General features: G+C 42.7%; 1 protein-coding gene across 5 annotated transcripts in view; it reads right to left on the bottom strand.

Annotated features, from left to right (window-relative positions):
• fut8 (fucosyltransferase 8) overlaps positions 1-20,496 on the bottom strand; it is a 632,584-nt gene that overhangs the window by 261,592 nt on the left and 350,496 nt on the right. For 3 of the 5 annotated variants that reach the window (XM_033026878.1, XM_033026879.1, XM_033026882.1), the window contains one exon: positions 8,502-8,571. The exons of 1 other annotated variant lie outside the window; for it this stretch is intronic. The gene's annotated coding sequence lies outside the window, so the exon portion shown is untranslated. Of the gene's footprint in view, positions 1-8,501; positions 8,572-15,994; positions 16,264-20,496 lie in introns of those variants that run through there. One more of the 5 variants, XM_033026883.1, reaches the window with a different exon arrangement.

Here is a 20,496-nt window from a genome sequence, read left to right as displayed (position 1 = left end):
AATTCCAGAAATAAATCTGGCAGCAACACAAATGGTTGGGACCCGAAGAAGCAAGTTGATGGTTAATCTCAGTCACCAGTGTCTTGCCATATTTGCTTTTTCGGAGAGAATTAATCATTAAGAATGATTTATATATTTTCACAAAATCCTTTTGTTACTATGTTCCAGCAGCAGAATCTTTGATCCATTAAGTTAATTATACACATAAGAAAATTCTAAGGCCATGTGGATAGAGATTGTTTCACTGTATAGACATTGCTGTGACTGGGCGCTATCCATTAGACAGCATGTACATAAAGGGAACCACAACTTTGCAAATGGGGATCATAATTTGTTTCCAATTCTAACCTAATTAAATCAGCTTGGATGGCAGCTACTTTTATTTCACTCGGAACAAAACACTCACCTAATTCTAAAGAGAGCCAAATAAGTGGTCTTATAAGTTCCCCAACAAGGAAAATGTTATTCCTCAAGGTAAGACCTTTAGATACTATTGAATATGTTAAAACTAAGATTCAGGGCACGGAAGGCATTCCCCCTGATCAGTGGTGATTGATCTTTTGTGGGAAACCATAACAGCATGGCAGGACACTATCTGATTATAACATTGAGAAGAAACCCACTTTACACCTTGTGGTAGTGCCAAGTTGTTGTTGCTATAACCCATCCCAAAGAACAACTCGTATAAAAGGAAGACCAAACTTGCATTTCTTAAATATTATGGCTGATGATCTGGAAAGTCCACTGTCTACACGAGGAGAATCCTTCAGACGTGTGTGATGCCAGTGTCTCATAACCAGCCACTTCAACGGGCAATGTCGTGGAAAGTGGAGTATGGCCATTGGTTCTGAAGGGAATCACCAGTGTCCAGCCTCTGGGCAGTTTGTATGACCTGGACCAAAGTGCAAAAATCAACTACCAGTCATCTTTGACCCATTGCAATTTCCTTCCGTCACAACAAGTGTACAGCAGATGCCATCTCCCTGGCCCTCCACTCGTTCCTGGAGCATTGAGATAACAATGGCACCTACAACAAGCTCCAATTTACTGACAAAATGTAGAAACAAAGAACTGCAGATGTTGGAAAAAATGTGTTTTCCCTGGGAACTCCGGTTTCCTCCTACACTCCTACAGGTATATACCAAAGATAGATGCAAAGTGCTGGAGCAACTCAGCTGGTCAGGCACTCTCTTTGGAGTAAAAGAATGGGTGATGTTTTTCGGGTCTGAACCCTTCTTCAAACTGAGACCGAAATGTTACCCATCCTTTTTTTCTCCAGAGATGCTGCCTGACCCACTGAGCTACTCCAGCATTTTGTGTCTATCCTATTTGCTGACTGTAGCTCTGCTCTCAACACCACAATCCCAGGTTATTTGCTTCGGTAAAATTGTAAATCATCTCTTGCGTGTAGGATTGCGTTAGTGTACGGGGTGATCGTTGGTCGGCATGTACTCAGTTGGCCAAAGGGCCTGTTTCCACGCTGTATTTCTAAAGTCTAAAGTGTATTTCTAAACATACTTGCTTCAAACAAAACAACCTTACACATGAGTGTTCAAGAAGGAACTGCAGATGCTGGAAGATGGAAGGTACACAAAAATGCTGGAGAAACTCAGCGGGTGCAGCAGCATCTATGGAGCGAAGGAAATAGGCGACGTTTCGGGCCGAAACCCTTCTTCAGACTGATGGGAGGTGGGGGGGAGAAGGAAGTAAAAAGGGAGGAGGAGGAGGAGCCCGAGGGCGGGGGGGATGGGAGGAGACAGCTCGAGGGTTAAGGAAGGGGAGGAGACAGCAAGGGCTAGCAAAACTGGGAGAATTCAACGTTCATGCCATCCGGACGCAAGCAACCCAGGCGGAATATGAGGTGCTGTTCCTCCAATTTCTGGTGTTGCTCACTCTGGCAATGGAGGAGACCCAGGACAGAGAGGTCGGATTGGGAATGGGAGGGGGAGTTGAAGTGCTGAACCACCGGGAGTTCAGGTAGGTTATTGCGGACTGAGCGGAGGTGTTCGGCGAAACGATCGCCCAACCTCCGCTTAGTCTCCCCGATGTAAATCAGCTGACATCTAGAGCAGCGGATGCAGTAGATGAGGTTGGAAGAGATACAGGTGAACCTTTGTCGCACCTGGAACGACTGCTTGGGTCCTTGAATGGAGTCGAGGGGGGAGGTGAAGGGACAGGTGTTGCATTTTTTGCGGTTGCAACGGAAAGTGCCCGGGGAGTGGGTGGTACGGGAGGGAAGGGAAGAATTGACAAGGGAGTTGCGGAGGGAACGGTCTTTGCGGAAGGCAGACATAGGGGGAGATGGGAAGATGTGGCGAGTGGTGGGGTCACGTTGGAGGTGGCGGAAATGGCGGAGGATTATTTGTTGTATTTGCCGGCTGGTGGGGTGAAAGGTGAGGACTAGGGGGACTCTGCCCTTGTTGCGATTGCGGGGATGGGGAGAGAGAGCAGTGTTGCGGGGTATGGATGAGACCCTGGTGCGAGCCTCATCCATGGTGGTGGAGGGGAATCCCCGTTCCCTGAAGAACGAGGACATTTCCGATGCCCTGGTGTGGAACGTCTCATCCTGGGAGCAGATGCGGCATAGGCGGAGGAATTGGGAGTAGGGGATGGAGTCTTTACAGGGGGCAGGGTGGGAAGACGTGTAGTCCAGATAGCCATGTGAGTCAGTTGGTTTGTAGTGTATGTCGGTCAGAAGTCTGTCCCCTGCGATGGAGATGGTGAGGTCAAGGAATGGTAGGGAAGTGTCGGAAATGGTCCAGCTGTATTGGAGTGCCTGATGGAAGTTGGTGGTGAAGTGGATGAAGTCAGTCAGTTGTGTGTGGGTGCAGGAGGTGGCCCCAAAGCAGTCGTCAATGTAACGGAGGTAGAGGTTGGGGATGGGGCCCTGGTACGTATTGAACAAGGATTGTTCAACGTACCCGACAAAGAGGCAGGCGTAGCTGGGGCCCATGCGTGTGCCCATTGCTACGCCAGACTACCACGGCACCTGGTTTGATAACCCAACCTTACACATGAAACTGTTTTAGGATTCAACAGAGGTTCGTATAACTGAGACGGAATCGCTGGCTGGAAACAACATAAAGTGAATGCAGTGGAGCTTCTCATGTCAGAGCTACTCGATCGACACTGACAGCTCCTTAAAGGTGACACAGACACTTTGAAACAAAATCTTTGATATGCTGAAAATAGAAAACACATTCTATTTATTAACTTTGCTTTCAAAAACATCTATGTACCATATCTGTATTTATTTAAATGTGCTACATTATTAGTAATGCCAATCACTGTTGTAAGACCGTTAATACGCACCGAATGCTTATCTTAAGGTTTGTTTTAAACACTGTGCTGCTGGATCAGCATGACTTAAGAAAAGTGATGTTCTATCCAAGTGTGATAGCACTGCTAATGTCAAAATGCTAGATAAAATTCAGTACATTTTTCAGATCTACCTAACACGGGCAACATCAATTATTATCCAATTAAACGGCAATTAAAATAGTCTTTCTAATGTACAAGCACAGAGCAGGGAAAAAGGAAGCATAGTTAAGGAACCCTTAATTCTACAAAAGTTGTCCCAGGCGCCAGAGACACAAGAATATTATATTCACCAAGCCACAGTTATCTTCTAATCAATAATATATTATACAGGTAACTGGAGCATTAACATTTCCTTTATAATAATTTACTTTGACTCCATTCACTTCAACTATGACTTACTCAAGTAAACTGGTACATAGCCCTCAATTACATTCATCTCTGCAGACTAAGTGTGTGAGTGTGAAGTGGATTCTGCAGAATCTGGATGTTTCTGGAGCTAGGCCAAGAAACCAACCTAATCCATGCATTCTTCCAGACTTCTTTAATGGCAGCTGTGGCCATCTAATCCACAATGGACATTGATCCAGTCCCAATTGAATGTGACGGCTGGTTGGCTGGAAGGTTGTTTAGTGAGGCCCTGCAATATTTCCTGAGCCTGCTCTCACGGCTCTTCTTCCAGTGAAAACACTGTACGGCACGGAGACGCAGCGGTCAAGTTGCTGCCTTACAGCGCCAGAGACCCAGGTTCGATCCTGACTAGAGGTGCTGTCTGTACAGAGTTTGTATCTTCTTCCCATGACCAGGTGGGTCAGATATTAGGAAAAATTATAAATTGTTGCAAGTGTGTGTAGGATAGCGCTATTATATGGGAATCGTTGGTCAGTGCGGATTCGATGTGCTGAAGGGCCTATTTCGGCGCTGTATCTTTAAACTAAACTGAAAGAAGTATGGCTGGCCACAACTCAATGACCATCTATAAATTCGCCGATGACACAACTGTGGTTGGCTAAAACACCACCCCACCCCCCTTTCCCTTCCCCCCATCGGCCGATATCCCTTCCTCTCACTTGACATTTCATGTCTCTTCTTTCCTTCACTCACAGCCTTTAGTCTTAGTGGACCCTTCTGACAATCAACCCCCCTCACCTGTATACATCTATCACTTGCCATGCTTTATTCCACCCCCATCTCTCTTCCAGCTTTGTCCTCCACTACAGACAGTCTGAAGAAGGGTCCCAAAATGAAACGTCCCCTATCCATGTTCTTCAGATACTGTAGGTAGCTTGATCTGCTGAGTTACTCCAGCATTTTGTATCTTTGATTCAAGGGACCGACTGCTGATTTCAGAAAGAGGAAGTCGGGAAGCCACACATCAAACCACAATCAGTGGGTGGACGGTGGAGAGAGTTAGCAATTTTAAATTACTGGGCATTAACGTCTCAGATTATCTGTTCTGGGCCCAGCACATTGATACAATCATGGAGAAGGTCCACCATCATCTCTACTTTCTTGGAAGTTTCGAGAGATTCAGTATGTCACCCAATAGTCTTACACACATGCACTGTAGAAAATGGCCCCATAGCTGAAGCTTCCACATCGCGGAGCTGGAAACAGGAAGTATCCTGAGCGAACTCTGCTACTACCATCATCTACTGTGACAAGTGATGACTTCCAGTGATTGTCGCCAGAAGCTTGCCGCCTTTCAGGATGGACGTAGACAGCGAGGCCAACATTTGTAACAAGATGGACACGAAATGAAGAAGACACGTAGTCGCTGCCTCAAAAAGGCAGCCAAAATCATCAAAGACCCACACCATTCTGGCCACACACTCATTTCACCATTGCCACCAGAAATAAGGTACCTGAAAACTAACATCCAGGTTCAGGAACAGCTTCTTCCCTACAGCCATCAGGCTATTAAACACAACACACGAATAAGCTCTGAACTGCAAAAAACTATTATTATTGCACTATATTTGTTATTTATTGAACTTTTTTTTTCTCTTCCCCCATTATGTACTATGTTTACATATTCACATATTCTGTTGTGCTGCAGCAAGTAAGAATTTCATTGTCCCATCAGGGACATATGACAATAAAACACACTTGACTCTCGAGACTGTAGAAAGTATCTTGACTGGTTGCATCATGCCCTAGTATGGCAATTCCAATGAACAAGAATGCAAGAGGCAGCAGAGAGAGATGGGTTCAGCTCGGGCATGCCTTCCCCTCCATCGGAAGCATCTACATAAGACACTGTCTCAAGAAGGCAGCATCTGTCATCAATGATCTCCACCATCCAGGACATGCATTCCTCTCGTTGCTACCATTGGGCAGAAAGCACAAGAGCCTGAAATCCCACAAGCCTTGATTCAGGAACAACTCTTCCTCCGACTATTAAGTTCAAACTAGCATGCCATAGAAAGCATAATGTCAGAATCCATCACAGTTTGGTTTGGGAACAGCTGCGCCCAAGACCACAAGAAATTGCAGGGACTTGTACATGTAGCCCAGTTCATTGCACAGACCAGACTTCAAACCATTCACTCCATCTGCACTTCATGCTGCCTCAGAATAATGGCTAACATAATCCCCAGTCATTCTTTCTTCTCCCTGCTCATATCCAGCAGAAGGTACAGTAGCTTGAAAGCACGCACAAGTATTATCTGATGTGCTTTGATAGCTTGCAAAACAAAGCTTGTCACTGTACATCAGTACACATGACAATAATAAACCTAAATCTACTAGGAGTTGAGGAATTCCAGTCAGAAGAAACTGCCCCTCAGCATCAACGGCATCCATTCCAATCTGAAACTAAGAGGTCCGATTTTGCGGGATAAAAACTGCAACACTCTGCTTCTGAAGCAGTAATTTAAGACTCCGGTGACGGCTGGTGTCCAAATGGAAATTCAGAACTTTCTGATAGTCGCTTGCTAGCAAATCTATGGCTAGGCTCTGCCATGTGGAGTCTCCAGACAGGTTTCAAAGTCATAACAAATCCTCAGCGTTTATACTGAGGATAACCTTGGATAACCTGCACCAGATTGCATGGTGAAGATAGACACAAAGTGCTGGAGTAACTCTGGGGGTCATGCAGCATTTCCAGAGAGAAAGGGTGGATGATGTCTCAGGTCGAGACCCTTCCCGACCCCAAACGTCACCCATCCTTTTTCTCCATAAATGCAGCCTGACCTGCTGAATTACTCCTGCACTTTATGTCTATCCTTGGTATAAACCAGCATCTGCAGCTCCTTTCTACCCACATTACAAGATGTATGGATCTCTCCTTTATGTTTGCATTCTTTTGGTTGTTTAACATGTGGTTTTTCAATTTTTAATTAAAACATTTTTAATAGTCTGTTTATTTTTTTTTAAATTGTATATAGAACGGTTTTGCAGTTTGACAAAGCTAACAGTTGGAAAAACAAGGCTGTGGAGCACAGCCACCCATTAAAAGCATTTCAGTGGCTTTAAGATTGTAGAAGCTTTGTTGACTGGGTCATTTTTAGTATGATTTTCAGTGACCTTCGAGTACATTCTTCATTTTATATTCCAATGTTTCCCCCACAACTGATATCAGGCTTGAATTTTAATTCTCCATCATCAATTCCATATTGTTGGTTTCTATTCTGCTGTGCATTATTATGAACCTTACACATGATATTACTGACAACGCTACAATCTACCTGAAGTGCAATAGTGGATAACTAAACAAATACATTCTGGCAACCTTTCTCACAACCATGAAGGAAACAATTCCATGAAAAAAATGTACCTGAACTCTGTTGAAACAGTATTCAGTGAAGTACAACTTGCCATCTTTGAATAAGTAGCTTGCAGGTTATCCCCGAGATCAGACACGCAGAGGTTTATTTGAGGCACATTAAGATTCAATAGGTAGAGCAGCCATGTGTCAAAGGAGGATTTAAGTTTGTATGAAAAGCAATAAATCAAAGAATTTGCCTCAGTAAAACACCCTCTAGTTTTCTCTGCAGACTATAGTGATTCACAGGACTCTGAATTTCTGCACAACTGGCAGTGCTCCAATGGAGAAATCATCCCAACAGTGATATAGTTTACCAGAAAATTTAAATTACGGTCTTTACTAGGGCACAGTATTCAGAGTAATTACTTGCAAATTGCTGTTGTACAATCTAGGACAATGGTTTGTAATTAAGATGACTAATGTGTTACATACCTGAAACCATTTTCAACAGGGAACCTTTGGTACAATTAGCCAACAGATGTCTGGGAAGAAGAGATGTTCAACACCTACCTCTCTCTCTCTCTCTCTCTCTCTCTCTCTCTCTAAACCAACCACGCCATTGCAGCAACGGCACAAATTGTGAGTTATAGGCTGAGAAAAATCATTTAACATGAAAGTGAGGTGTGTGTGAAAGAGCAGGGCAGTCCTGTGACCAATATCAGAGCAGCCAATGTTGAAATGGTGTCCATGTTAGCATTTTTTTTAAAGTGATTTGTACAGGTGTCAGGGCTTATAGGGAGAAGGCAGGAGAATGGAGTTGAGAGGGAAAGATAGATCAGTCATGATTGAATGGCGGAGTAGACTTGATGGGCCGAATAGCCTAATTCTGCTCCTATAACTTATGAGAATCAGAAAATACTGTATTTACAGGAACTCTAAAATAAAAAACAGAAAACGCTGGTGACTCAGCAAGCCAGGCAGCACCGAGAACCTTGTGTAGGAAGGAACTGCAGATGTTGGTTTAAACTGAAGAGACACAAAATGCTGGAGTACCTCAGCGGGCCAGGCAGCATTTCTGGAGAGAAGGAATAGGAGACGTTTCAAATTGAGACCCTTCTTCTCAGGGATAACCCGCAAACTTCTTCGGGGTCTCGACCCTGAACGTCACCCATTCCTTCTCTCCAGAGATGCTGCCTGTCCCGCTGAGTTACTCCAGCACTTTGTGTCTATCTTTAGCAGCCAGAACCTTGACTGGTTACTTTTCCATTTGTGATATCTAAGCTGCTAGGTTTTTCAAACATTTTATGTTTTTATTTCTTATCAGCATTTTTTTAATTGATAGTTCACTTTCTTTCAATAATATCCAGACATTCAATAACACAATATTATCACAGCTACAAAGTTAGAAATAAACTGGCATTTTTTTGCAGGGTGTAATTAGTACAGATTCGAGGGCGAGTTAATGTAAACTTACCTTAACACACAGCCCAAAGAGCAAAACCCAGTTGGAGCATTTCATCCTTCAGTGATGGGTTGTTAAATTCCTAGTGGAAGCAAAAATAAACATGAGGCTCTGTTTCATATGTACAATGCCAAATGTACTTACCATTAACATAAAAGTGGCTACGCCTGCTTGTAATTGTTCCTTTAAAAATGTGTTTACAACAGTCACTTGGAAGTGACTTACCTTTGAGGAATATGCAACTTATTTTGAAGTCTGGAGCTCAACAAACTTGGCCTATTACTGTACTCAAGAATATCCAGATAACTATGTGGAAGAATCAAAAACTGTATTTGGTTAGCAGTTTCCAAATTCCTATTCCTCAGCAAAACAGAATTAACAGACTATATCATCCATGAAAACTCTGAGCTGAGATGTACAAATGCTTAAGTTGCCAGCAAATGTTTACTGAATAATTAGAAACACATTTTTGTTTAATTAGGTAGAAACTTATCAGCATTTGTCATTGGTGAACTTCTTGCTTATGGTTCAGTGAGAACTAACCCACCCATTTGGTCACTGGCTCCTAAATCAATTAGGAATAAAGCATGAAAAATCCTGGTCTCCATTAATGGGTCCAATAGACTTGATTGCATCAATAAGCCATGCTGTTGGTCAACCTTCTGATTATTGAAAGCAATATATAATACACGTCCCCTGAACTGTTGAATTATCTCTAGTTCATACTGTGGCAACTATGTATCTTTTAAATCCTTTTGCTTGCTCCTTTGCTATGTGAGAGGCAGATGTCAGAAATATCTCAGAGTATGGGACACAAGGATTCAATATCAGATCCTAGTGATGTACACTATGAACGTATTTATTTAATTGGGTTAACATATGAGAAGAGTCTAATGGCTCTGGGCTTGTACTCACTGGAATTCAGAAGGAAGTGAGGGGATCTCATTGAAACCTATCATATAATGAAAGGCCTAGATGGAGTGGATGTGGAAAGGATGTTTCCAGCATTGGGACAGTTTAGGACCAGAGGTGCACGACCTCAGAATAAAAACATGTATCTTTAGAATGGATACATTGAGGAATTTCTTTCTTCAGAGGGTGACGAATCTGTGGAATTCTTTGGCACAGGATGATGGGTAGCCAAATCATTGGTATTTTTAAAGCAGAGATTGATAGATCCTTGATTAATAAGGGTGAAGGCAGGAGTATGGGGTTGAGAGGGGAAAAAAAGATCTGCCATGATCGAATGACAGAGTAGATTCGATGAGCCGAATTCTGTTTGTATGTTTTACGGGGGTATCACCAATTGATGTTGTTTCGCAAAATGGATGCATCAGGGTACTTTGTCAGTTACAACCCACGCCTTGCACACTTCTTCCTCCACTGACATCCCTGGCAACGTCCATCTATATTTTGCCATAAGTCTATGTTGGAACCTGAGCTACCCGAGGCACAAGAAACTTTCCCAATGAAGAAAATGATGAAGCTAAATTTATTGGACAGTTATTAAGTTATACAAGTCTAGCCTGCATAGGTATGTAACTGTTAATTCAGCAAAGGTTTGATTAATGATGTTTGAGTTGGAGTCATGATCAATACCAAAATAGATTAGCAATTCGGCTAGATGCCTCTGATTCTTCAGTCAAAATGCTGCTGATTCTCTTTCATATAGTACAGTCATAATGCTTGCACTTAAGGGCACCTTTATACTATTAACTTACAGATTTTTAACCAAATCAACAGGAGTATGCCATGCAATTGCTTACATTTGTTTATAAGCTCACAAGGTTATTAGTGATAGGAGCAGAATTAGGCCATTTAACCTATCAAGTCTACTCCGCCATTCAATCATGGCTGATATATCTCTTCCCGTTAACCACATTCTCCTGCCTTCTCCCCATTATAATAGACAATAGACAATAGGTGAAGCAGTAGGCCATTTGGCCCTTCGAGCCAGCACCGCCATTCAATGTGATCATGGCTGATCATCCCCAATCAGTACCCCATTCCTGCCTTCTCCCCATATCCCCTGACTCCGCTATCTTACCTCTGACACCTGTACTAATCAAGAATCTCTCTATCTCTGCCTTAAAAATATCCATTGATTTGACCTCCACAGCCTAATGTGGAAAAGAATTCCACAGATTTACCACCCTCTGACTAAAGAAATTCCTCCTCATCTCCTTCCTAAAGGAACGTCCTTTAATTCTGAGGCCATGATCTCTGGTCCTAGACTCTCCCACGAGTGGAAACATCCTCTCCACATCCACTCTATCCAAGCTTGGTTTTGACATTTTCATTTAATTTTCAATGGCCCTAATGTTAATATTCAAGTTCTGTTTTATTGCTCAGAACAGTGCCATCAGAAGGAATAATTTTGCTTTACCCGTACAAATCTTTTAAATGTCATATATACCTAAACTATAATCACCCCTTAAATTTCTATTTAATTAATTTATCAACTGGATTATGCTGGTAATCCAAACCAGTCCATCAACAAGATCTACGTTGAAACGTAACCATTTGTTCATAAATATTTAAAACAGACTTCAAAGTTGTCCCTTACTGTGCCAAAGTGGTGACAGTAGATGACATTGACTTGCTTTATTTTCAAGAATTGGTCTCAGCGACTCTTACATTAACTGAATTTTGAACCAAAATTGCATTACACTCCCAACTTCCAGTTTGTTCCCAAAATGTACTTGATACAACAAGCCAAGGTCTCTGTGAGTGCAAAATAAAATAATTTTTCAGAGCTTCTTGTTCCATGTGCCTATCTAAAAGCCTCTTAAAAGTCACTATAGTACCTGCTTCTATATGCAATAAAATAATACATATTCCTGTTCTCCAGAGGTGCCGCTGAGTTACTCCAGCACTTTGTGTGTACCTTCGGTGTCCACCAGCGCCTGCAGTTACTTCCTACGCAATACATATTCAGCCACTGATATATTGAGGCTTCAGAAGTGTTTGGTAGTAAGAGTATTTTTTAAATTAAATATACAGGAAATATATACAACAAAATTCTGGTAATTCGACAGGCTCAGAACATTGGTGGTGCTGGGCTGGCTGATTCTGCAGAATTCTGGATGTTATTCCTTTTTATAGCCTTGCACAATCTTAATTTACTTGATTGGACAGGGTAGATGCAGGAAAAATGTTCCTGATGTTAGGGGAATCCAGAACCAAGGGTCACAGTTTAAGAATAAGTGGTAGGCCAATTAGGATTGAGATGAGGAAAAACATTTTCACCCAGAGAGTTGTGAATCTGTGGAATTCTCCGCCTCACAAGGCAGTGGAGGCCAATTCACTGGATGTTTTCAAGAGAGAGATTTAGCTCTTTGGGCTAGTGGAATCAAGGGATATTGGGAAAAAGCCGGTACGGGGAACTGATTTTGGATGATCAGCCATGATCATATTGAATGGTGGTGTTGGGTCGAAGGGCCGAATGGCCTACCCCTGCACCTATTTCGATGTTTCTATATTCACATAGCAGTATAATACATTTTCAGTGAACCCTGTAACTCTTAAGGGATTAAGGGAAATAAGGCCCATGTCAAATAAAAAAGAAGCGTTGGAAATGGGGTCCAGGCAGGTTTAAAGGGATTGTTGGAAACAGGGCCCTGGCGAGTTCGAAGGAAGCAAGACAAACATAACCCGGTAAAACAAATTTCTAAATCGTCACACAGCAGATTACTGGAGACTTTCTGCAATGCTCTTAGAAAATTAACCCCCATCATCACTTTCCACCTCGTCATGTTTTAGATAGCGCGTAAGTAAAGCTTTTCACTGTATCTCGGTACATGTGACAATAAACTAAACTAACTACATAAATCACACGATTTGCAAGCAGAAGCCAAATGTCAAGAGCTGCAAACCTCTAGTACCAAAGTAGTGTATTCTGAAGGGAAAAGAGGGATGATAACACAACCAAGACTGTTTGCAAGGTAGAATTGTGCCCTGCGTGAAGAGAATTTTGATTAACTGTTAAAAGCTTTGTATTCATGCTGCAATATTTAATTTCCAATTTCTTGTTAAATTGCTAGAGCCTAATAAAAAATTCTTGCACTATAAATCATCCATTGAATTACAAAAGGCATGCAAAATTGAATCATTTCATTTTTTTAACCAGTTATTTTGCAACTGTGGAAGGACCCCGATGCCTTAATTCACCTTTCCCATCTATTTCTTGCTCAGAAAATTCCCAGCACCAATAATGATTATGTTTTCTTACCTCAAACACAGTCCATAGATCTTTTGACACAATTGTGATGTTAACTCCAGTACCACATACCACTGTGTTTTATCCTATTCGCAGTCTGTCTTTATTCTTCCCCTAGTTATCCATTAACTAATATGTTAATTGTTTTCATTTATTTAACAGCCTTTCTAATCTTGCTATAGCTGATCAACTTCATAAAGGTAAACATCAAACAATAAAGTTTAATATCCAAGATTAAAGCTATCTGCAGCTCACAATGACAGATTCACGACCTCAGTTCTATTGCAGGACAGACCTGGTCTTAAATCAATGAAGTCTGTTATAGAGAAGCAAAGCAGTCTCAGCATGTCATACATATAGATGGAATAGAGAAATACACCTGGAGTTCAAATTCATCAACGTGCAGAAATACAAATAAATTCTATTGTGTATCATGTTGAAAACAATAAATATATTACAGCAAGATTCCATTCAATTTTAACTCATGGTCACCTAACTTTCTGAAAGCATCAATTGCAATGTCAAACTAAATGATGGCAGATTAATTGTTTGGTCAAGAGAGCCAGGGAATGAGATTTTTCCTATCACTTTTGTGGGTTGGATCCTCAACCTTCAAAACCACAAGCAAGGATGCACACCAAGGCCGAGTTGCATTCAGCGGGATGACAACACAGAAGAGTGGTGACATTATGAGAACATAATCAGTGGCAAACTTTGCTGCAACTTGCACACTGTCAAGGTGTTGGCATAGACTCTTCTCCTCTTTGCTGTCACTAGATTAAAGCAAATCTAGTAAAGCAAATGTCCAACCTAGCAGCGTAAAGGGATTACTATCATCACAAGGGCAGCTGTTCCTAAAGGTAACACATCAATAACATGCAACTATAATTAGAAATGGGCAATTCTTGTACTTTAGATCCCAAGAACAAGAATTAAAATTACAGAAGCTACAACCATTAATGGGAAGCAAGAAAAAATGCTGTGGTGAATCATAAGAATCTGCAACATTCAAATTCATATCTGGAGGAAGCAAGATTCAATGAGTCTGCATTTGAAAATTAAGTCCACTGTTGCTTGTTATTGGCTTTTACGCATGACTGGTATCATTAGGCCTCTTCTCTTTTGCTCAATGAGATAGATTCTGTTGGTTGTACTTTTGCCAGAGACACTAAGTTCTGCCTCATTGTGGTTTCACTGAAGTGCGTCCTGGTACTGTATGTTGCTGACTGATAAAATAGAATTGGACAGTGGTTGAGAGCTGCACACACACAAGGACATACTCAAATTTGATTCTGGTTTGTTATGTATTGCTTGCTGTGCAGCCTCTTAATGTAATATTCAGTTTATTGAATCAAACACAAAAGGGTTGACTGTACAGCTGTTCTCAGACTTCAACTTGAGGGGCAGATTCACAGTCATTGTGGCACGAGCAGTTGAATGTGACAAGAGATTATACAGCCAGATATACAATAACAATTTGAAGAATGTTATACTTCATTCAGACATCTGAGTGCATGACACTTGCAATGTTCAAACCCTGAAATGTTTATCACCTCTATTGAGAGTGCTGGGGCTCAAATGGCAATCACTTATCCGAGTTCAAACGGTCATGTTTTGAATAATTCTGATCTTTTAATAAATCCTTGAAGCATTGGGCCAACATGTCCACACTGACCAACAAATCTCATCTACAATAGTCCCACCTGCCTGCATTTGGCTCATATCCCTCTAAAATTATCCTATCCATGTGCCTGTTTAAATGTTTCTTAAAAGTTTTAGCGGTCGCAAGAACGACAACTGAGTATTCTAACGATTTTTATTTCAGAAAATCACTTCTCAGTTAACAGGTTCTCTCGACACGTCTGGCCACAATGGTGGTCAGCGCTGAACAGCCGCACGAAAGCAAAACCGCGCGAAAACAAGCTGCCCCTCTGGAGTCACGTGACCGCGGCTTCCGAACGCCGGGTTCGATATTTGCGTGCGCCAGCAGGTGCCGCTACAAAGTTGCGTTATTACCTGCCTCAACTACCTCCTCTGGCAGCGCGTTCCATATACCCACCACCCTTTCTGTATAAAAAAAAAGTCACCCCTCAGGTTCCTATTAATGTTTCTTCCTTCACCTTAAACCCATGTTCTCTGGTTCTCAATTCCCCTCGATTGGGCAAGAGACTGTGTGCTAACTGATCTGTTCCTCTCACGATTTTATACACTTCTATAAGATCACCCCTCATCCTCCTGCGCTGCAAGGAATAGAGCCCTAGCCTGCTCAACCTCTCACAAGAGCTCAGGCCCTCGAGTTGTGGAAACATCAGGTAAATAATGACGTGATTCCAACAGGATGTCCTTTGCCGCGTCCCTTTCTAAATCAGTATCACCAACAACAAAGCACTGGGTTATCTCAAATCACTGGGTTGCACCTACTTCAGCAACATATCTTGTTTGCATTTCCAATTGAAGGATAGAAGCAGATGTTAAACAAATGGTGTGCTAATAGGTCACGCCTATTTGAAATAAAAACAGAAAATGATGGAAAATCTCAAAGTCAGGCAATATCAGTGTGAAGTGATTGGGGCGGTACAGTGGCGCAGCGGTAGAGTTGCTGCCTTACAGCGCCAGAGACATGGGTTCTATCCTGGCCACGGGTGCTGTTTGTACATTCTCCCTGCAACCATGTGAGGTTTCTCCCACACTCCAAAGACGTACAGGTATGTAGGTTAATTGGCCGGTAAATTTGTAAATTGTCCCAAGTATGTAGGAATGCGCGAGTGTACGGGGTGATCGCTGATTGGCGCAGACTCAGTGGGACGTAGGGCCTGTTTCTCTAAAGTCTAAAGTTCTCTAAAGTCTAAAGATTTCAGGTCTGAGATCTGGTGTCAGAACCAGGAAAGAGAGAAAACAAATTTCGACAGTGGAGAAGACAAAGAAAGATGGATAGAATAAAAGGAGTAGATAGACACAATATACTGGAGTAAATCAGCGGGTCAGGCAGCAGCTCTGGAGAAAAAGTAAAGGTGATGTTTCGGGTTGGGTCCCTTCTTCCTTGGGACCCAGAACACTTTGAACAGGTCAGAAGAAGGGTTCCGACCTAAAACAACACCTATTCATTTTCTCCAGAGATGCTGGCTGACCCGCCGAGTTTCTCCAGCATGTTGTGTCTATCTTCAGGATAAACCAGCATCCGCAGTTACTACCTACACTGAAGATACTGGAAATCTCTGGAGTAGCTCTGATAAGCTGAGACAAAATTAGATAATATGGCAGTCAGAATCAAATTATAGTCACTCACCGATTTATTTCTGAATCCTTTCGCAAGTCAGATTTTACACGTCGGAATCACTGACTGTGTCCGTTTCCATCCCCTGCCCAAAATAACTCACGGAGTATTCATTGGAATCCAGCAGAAATCCCTCTCTGCATGTTCAACAAATTCTTGTCGCTCTCCTCATTCAATGAGTGAGTCAATACTGCTGGGCCAAAGTAGCAGGCGTCTGGCTGTAACTCAGCAGCAGCTAATAACTCAGAATCCCGTCACAGCATTTGTGCAGGAAATGTACAACTATGTCCTCCAGAGATGCTTCCTGATCCGCTGAGTTACTCCAGCAATTTGCGTTTTGCTCAAGTTACTTGTAAACTTGAATGCCACCTCACTGTTCGGGCACTTTCTATGGCCTTCTGAGTAAGGACTGCAGCCATTGCCGGCTTGTTTCCAATGTAAACTTCAGTGATCGTACAGTGTTGTGGAAATTACAAACTGCCTTGATTGCACTAGGGACTGAGTACAGAATTATTTAGTAAATGTGAGTTTACGCAAGTCGCTTATTGCATCTCAGGGAGTGTTTGTATATATCTTTGGCTGTGTTATGTTTTGTTAACAACAGAATCATGGCACAGGCTGAACAGGCTGAACACGCTGAACATGTTATCCCACTGGAAAGAAACAAAATGAGTCAACGTGACAGATATTGCCAGAGGCAGATATCGCCGGGTCTGATACAGACAGAAAGAGAGAAAGAATGACGTATTAACATTTCGAGATTTTGGTTTCGGTTCCAGACTGCAATGTGCCCAGATGAAAGATGTGGTACTGTTCCTCAAACTTGCCTTGGAACTTATTCATCCTGGTAACCATTTTCTACAGTCTTTCCAAAGTGTTTCCAAAGTAATGGGATTACCAGAACTACACACAATATGGTCTAACGAAAGTTCATAAAGCTGCAACATAACCTCCCGACTCGTACGTTCAATGCCCCAACCAATGAAGGCAAGCATACCATTTGCCTTCTTTACCGATCTATCTGCGTGTGTTGCCACTTCCAGGGAGCTCTGGCTTGGACCCCAAACTCTTCCCGTACATCAATGCTGTAAAGGATCTTTCCGTTAACTATATACTTTCCCTTTACATTTGACCTCACCAAGAGCAAAAACCTCACACTTGCCCTGATCCTTTGACAGCGTCTTTCGCTATCTGTGACCGCACCAGTGGGGGGGGGAGAAAGGAGTTAATTTCACTCTTTAGTTTCTTAGTTTCCTCCTTTGCAGCAAAGACCTGAACACATGCCATTCCTCCTGGGCATATCCTGGTTAAAAATTCAGGACAAAGTGCTCCTGTTCTCTTGGTGACTTCCATAAAGCATCCAATTAGATGGAGTAGCACAGTACTTGCACCTCTTTGAACTGAGAAGATTTATTGGAATAAATGTTTTCAGTGTTGATACAGATTTGGCAAAAGCATTCCTGAAAGTTTTCACATAACATTTCAAAAATTCTCTTCAAACCTTCATCGCCAAGTGAGCGGGGGCAGACAGTATTGCCTGGAAGTGGCACCTTAAGCCCTCACAAATCAGCCGTTAGAACAGGGCATTAGTTCAAGCAGAAGCTCACAGAACACGTCCCCTGTTGAAGAAAACTTGCAGGTCCTTAAAGTGACAATCAGCCCCCTTAAAATTCCCAGGAGTTCCATCTGAGACATTTTCAGCTCCTCTACAAAAACAAGATAAGAGACAAGAGACATTTATTGTCACATGCACCAATTCGTACAGTGAAATTTGTGGTCACCATATAGCCGTACGAATAAAATGAAGAACACAGAACACGATAGTCTTTAACATAAACATACCCACCCAGCGGTATCAACGTTTTCCACTGTGAGGGAAGGCACCAAAGTTCAGTCATCCTCCTCTTAGATGTTCCCCGATGTTCACCAATGGCCGGAGCCTCCCGAGCCCCCCGCAGTCGCCGCTAGGGGTGGCCCGATGTTCAGGCCCTCTCTCCGGGATGATGGAACTCCGACGTCGGAACGGAAGAACATCCTCAGCGGCTTGGACCTCCGAATCGGCCACTTCTTACTGGAGATCGCGGCTCCCGTAGTCCACAGGCGGAAATTTACGCTGGCGGCCGTCGGCAAAAGATCCCAGGACTCCGCGATGTTGGTCAGCGCCGCCCGCGCTGGGAGCTCTGCAAACCACAGTTCCGCGATGTTGAAGCAGCAGGCCCAACACTCCGGAGCTTCAAACGGCGATCCCAGGTAAGGCATCGCCCGCTCCGCAATATATTCAGCGCTGCGCCGCTGCTGCTGAAGCTCTGGTCCGGTCCCCGGCAGGAAAGGCCGTGCCAATCCAGTTGGTAGGCCGCGAGTGGGGGTAGTCGCATCCTCGCCAGGAAGTGACTTGGAAACAGTTTCCCCCTTACCCTACCCCCATCCCCCACATGAGAAATACTAAAAAAAAAGTCCTCCAAAACATACTTTAAACAAACAATTTTTTTTTTTTTTAAAGATAGAAAAACAGACAGACTATAGGCGGAGGCTGCCATCATGCGGCGCCCCTAGTGGCCAGAGGGAAAACAGAAACTTCCCCAAAACCAAACCAAAACTGGTGGTGCAGCTGAAAATCTATTTATGACAATAAAATAATTGCATAAACTACCAGCCATATTATCGATGATCATATCCATGAAAGATTAAAGATAAAAGTTCTTGTTGAATACTTTGTTGCTTGCAATGAAGGAAGTGTTGACAGTTTTCTCCGATTTCCTCCCCCTACTGCTCCAGTGTGACAGGTTGAACCAAGAAATCTTTTGAAATTAAGTGCAGACAGAATCAAATCCCATGATTTATTATATTTGCTTTGTTTTTCTACTCACTAACCCAGCAAGGTGTAATTAACCTGCAGTGAACTTGTGACAACACTCAACTCTTTTCCTTTTGCTACCTGATTTTGATGTTTTAAGGCCGAGTCCAACATTTCCAAGAATTTTTAACCCGATCGTAATGTAGATTTTCTGTGGACCTTATTAATTACAGTTTTTAACTGCAGCCCCTTGCTAAAATGTATTGAATTGATGGTTACAAATGGGGTGGCACAGTGGCGCAGCGATAGAGTTGTTGCCTTACCCGGGTTTGATCCTGACTATGGGTGCTGTCAGTATGGAGATTGTATGTTCTCCCTGTGACCGCGTGGGTTTTCTCTGGGTGCTCCCGTTTGAGGTTGAGGTACTGGAGGTGGTGTTGAAAAGAATGAAAAGACGAAAAAATTGATGCTACACTGGCTAATGTCAATCTGGTGAGTAAGCAGAATCACCTGGCTTGTGCTGACAATGGGAATGTATGAACACACTGCATTATGTGGACTGCTTGGGTTAAGTGGCTCATCCCTTTGCTCTGAATGCTTTACACATCACACCTGAGTGTAATATGCGGGGATAGTCAAGTGATGGTGGATATGGAAAAAAACGTTCATGCTCAGATCAGGTTTGGATTGGCTGCAGTAGCTGCCATCGGTCACCAAAGGTTTTATTTTACCACTGCCTGGTGGTGCAGTGAACAGGAATTTCTCACATTTATCCTTTCCCGGTGGTGCACTTTCACCATCTTACACCTGACTAACGACTTGAAGCAGCCACCTGGATCTCCTGTTGAATGTTCCTGAAATATGGACTATATGTGGAATAGTGTAACAGTGCTGTGGTAGTCAGTTACATCACAGAATAGCTTTGGGGAAACGAAAAATAGAATACATTTCTTCTGATAGCAGGCGTTCAGATACTAGCTCTGAAATGGCGCAGTTCACACAGTGTCAAGATCACCAGGCCGATCGATCGAGAATGCAGCAGTTTTAATCCTTCATGAGAGCGGTTGCTGACCCTGGCTCTATTTCTACTTAATGAAAAGGACTTGAACATTTCAGACATCTATCTTTCCGATAACTTCCATCAACCAAGAACGGCGCGACATTTGGACAGCACTAAGAGAATGTGGACATTGCATTTCAAAGCCAGCGGGTGTTAGAAAGAGAGGAAAGTTAAAAATGTAGAGAACAAGGAAAACTAGACCGGCATTTGCGAAATAATATTTCAGATAGCTTGCTTTATTTTGTACTATTGATCACTATCATTCCATGTTGAGCATTAAACAAATTACTTTGCCTGCAGCACCGCATTAATAGAATTATTTTATTTAGCTTAGTTTAGAGATACAGCGCAGAAACAGATCCTTCAGCCCACTGAGTCCGCGCTGACCAGCGATTACCGCACATTAACACTATCCTACACACACTAGGGACAATTTATAATTTTACCAAGCCAATTAACCTACAAACCTGTACATCTTTGAAGAGTAGGTGGAAACCAGAGCACCCGGAGAAAACCCACGCAGGTCACAGGGAGAATGTACAAACGCAGAGTCAGGATTGAACTCGGGTCCCTGGCGCTGTAAGGGAGCAACTGTACTGCTGCACCACCGTGCTGCATCTAAATCTAATTATTGAAACAAAAACTCTAGATGTCTCTTGG

The sequence above is a fragment of the Amblyraja radiata genome, chromosome 9 (genome assembly GCF_010909765.2).
Source record: "Amblyraja radiata isolate CabotCenter1 chromosome 9, sAmbRad1.1.pri, whole genome shotgun sequence".
NCBI classification, from domain to species: domain Eukaryota; kingdom Metazoa; phylum Chordata; class Chondrichthyes; order Rajiformes; family Rajidae; genus Amblyraja; species Amblyraja radiata.
Note: the sequence above shows the minus strand (reverse complement) of the source record. Positions and strands in the feature narration are given on the sequence as shown.